This window comes from Cornus florida, unplaced genomic scaffold (assembly GCF_030987335.1).
Source record: "Cornus florida cultivar Cherokee Brave unplaced genomic scaffold, ASM3098733v1 CherokeeBrave_3.0.0_Hap2_Chr09, whole genome shotgun sequence".
NCBI lineage: Eukaryota > Viridiplantae > Streptophyta > Magnoliopsida > Cornales > Cornaceae > Cornus > Cornus florida.
Window position 1 is genome coordinate 2,772,984 of NW_026775579.1, and position 2,688 is coordinate 2,775,671.

General features: G+C 40.3%; 1 pseudogene; it reads right to left on the minus strand.

The window, feature by feature from the left end:
• Positions 1-1,976: 1,976 nt before the first annotated feature.
• LOC132275631 (small nucleolar RNA R71) lies at positions 1,977-2,075 on the minus strand (annotated as a pseudogene).
• Positions 2,076-2,688: the final 613 nt, after the last annotated feature.

The window sequence follows — 2,688 nt, forward strand, 5'->3', positions numbered from 1 at the left end:
AAGTGACAAATGGGGAAAAGACAGAATAGGGAAAAGGACGAAAAGTGAATAGTGTCCGAAAAGTGAAAATGTGGAAATGATTCGGTCCTTAAAGGAAGTTGTCAATCCAAATGAAAGAGTCTCCAAAACCATTCTTAAGCACTCGAGATGACACTAAGTGACGAGAAACTAAACTCAGACAAGAAAATTAAACGAAAAAAATTAATCCGTAAAATTTGAGAAAAAGGAAAGGGAGGAAAATGACTGGGTCATTACAGAAAGGATTAATGGCTTAGTTTGATATATTGTGCTATCCACCATGTTGCTTAGACAATATATACTTAATTAGTCATCCATGCTTGTTGGAACAACCACACACACACACTATTGTTGCAATACATGTTTTTCCCCTCATTAATCATTCATTAAGGGTGTCGAAAAGCTATGCTTAGTGGTGACCTCTAAATCCCAAGATCTCTCTCTCTTATTTTCTATCTATTGCATTTAATTGTTGACTTTAGTTTAAATTGCATCTTAATGTAATTCAACCACCAACTAATCTTTTGATCACTCGACCTACTAACCCTAATCTCGATTCCACAACCTAATACGACCCACCAATCCCTTGGGAAGATCCCTACTCGCCCTAACTATATTTTTAGTAAAAGGTAGTAGTGGCAAATTATAAATGTAAAACTTGGCCACAATCATCTTAGTCCAACATCCACTCTTTTGCTAAGCTTTGGGGTGCACGCGACATAGCACACCAAGTTTTTGGCGCCGTTGCCGGGGATTGATTGAAGGCAACGTCGTATTTGTGGAATCAATTAGGAATTAGTACTCTTTTGATCGTGTCTTTACTTTATTTTCATTTTCATTTTCATTACTTATTGTGTTGGTTCTTGTTTGACTAGGTACATTGAGCGAGAAGGTGAACAAAAGAGCATTTTAAGCAAGGAGCTAAGCAAAAGCAAGGAAAAAGCTAAAATCTAAAAATTTGCAAGGCTAAAATTGAAAATTGAATTGAAGTGCTAAAGGACCCTTTGTGAGCTCTTTCTTAACTCAATCTCTAGTTAAATCGTCGTCCCGCATGGAGGCTTGTATTTCAATTCTTAGATAAATCGTGAGCCCACGTGGAGGCAATTTATTATTCTTTGCATATTGTTGATAGTATGGGAGTATGGGATCATTGTATGTGGAGGAAGTTTGATTATTGATTTGTTGCGAATGTGAAGTGATTGTTCATTGCTTATTGCTTGTTGTGTTTTGTTGTGCATGCATGGTCATAGATCATTGAAACCTACTCTTGTCCCTCTTAATTTTCATCTTGAATCCGTTGTTCGAAACCCTAGGGGAAGAGGAAGTTCTAGTCAATCTACTTCTACAATGGAAGTACATAATGAGGACCATGTGGAGGACCTTGGTCACATAGACCAACAAGGTATCCTCCACCCCAATGTGCATCATGATACCATGCAAGTACCATTCGGCATGCTGAGGCCATTTATTCACTAACCACAACAATAAGGCCAAGTTTCATTAGGAATGCCAAGGCCAATGTATGTTCCACAACCTCCCATAGTTCAAGGCAATCAAGGTGCCCATGTTGCACCTCCAATTGCTAATCCTCCCCTTGCTTTAAGAGATCACTATGTGCCTAATGAATATAATGCACCCACATACATTCAATTGCCACCATTTAGAGCACACCACTATGAGATCAAACCACAAACCATTCAAATGCTTCCTAATTATCATGGACTTCCTAGTGAAGAACCTTATAAGCATTTAGATCAGTTTCTTGAAGTATGTTCCACCGTGAGATACACGGACATGCCGGAAGAGGTCTTAAGGCTTAAACTTTTTCCATTCACCCTTAAAGATAAGGCAAAATATTGGTTTAATAATCTTAGGCCTTTTTCAATAACTTCTTGGGCAGAGATGCAACAAGAGTTCTTGAAGAAGTACTATCCGGTTTCTAAGACCAATGCTATGAGAACCTCAATTCAAGAGTTTTCACACGGGGATAGGGAAACATTCCATGAGGCATGGGAAAGATTCAATGAATTGCTTAGGAAGTGTCCACATCATGACATGCCCAAATGGCAATTAGTTCAATATTTCTTTGAGAGGTTATCCGATAATTACAAGGGCATGGTTGATGCTTCCATGGGTGGCTCTGGGCCTTATCTACTTCCCTTTGCCTAGACTCAACTTCCCTCATTTTAACATGGGCTTTTGAAATGACTTTATGGACCTGGGCCCATCCCGCGCAAACTTGCTCCATCCCGTTTGTCCACACCCGACCCGTCCTCTGCAATGCGGATCACACCAAACCCGGGTCATTTCGGTGTCCTCATTTGCCCCCAATAATCTCTTTCCTCATTAATGAGGGTGAGATTATTGGAAGGACATGATCTTGGTCTGACGACTTGGAGCAATGACTCGAGGAATCGAACGGCTGGCACAAAAACCCAAGTTTCGAGATCTGCAGCGCCACTTTTTGCCTTGACCTTTTGAGTTCCATGTCGCCTTTACTTCTCCTCTTTATAAATTCTGGTCTTTCAACCTTCACCCTTCCTCTTACCTCTCGCTTCTACTCTCTATTTCTTTCCTGCACATGCCGGCGATCCTTTTCAATTTCTCCGGCAAGTCCTTCCTTTTCGATTTTTAGCTACTATGCCGTTGCTGAGTTCATCACAAACTTTC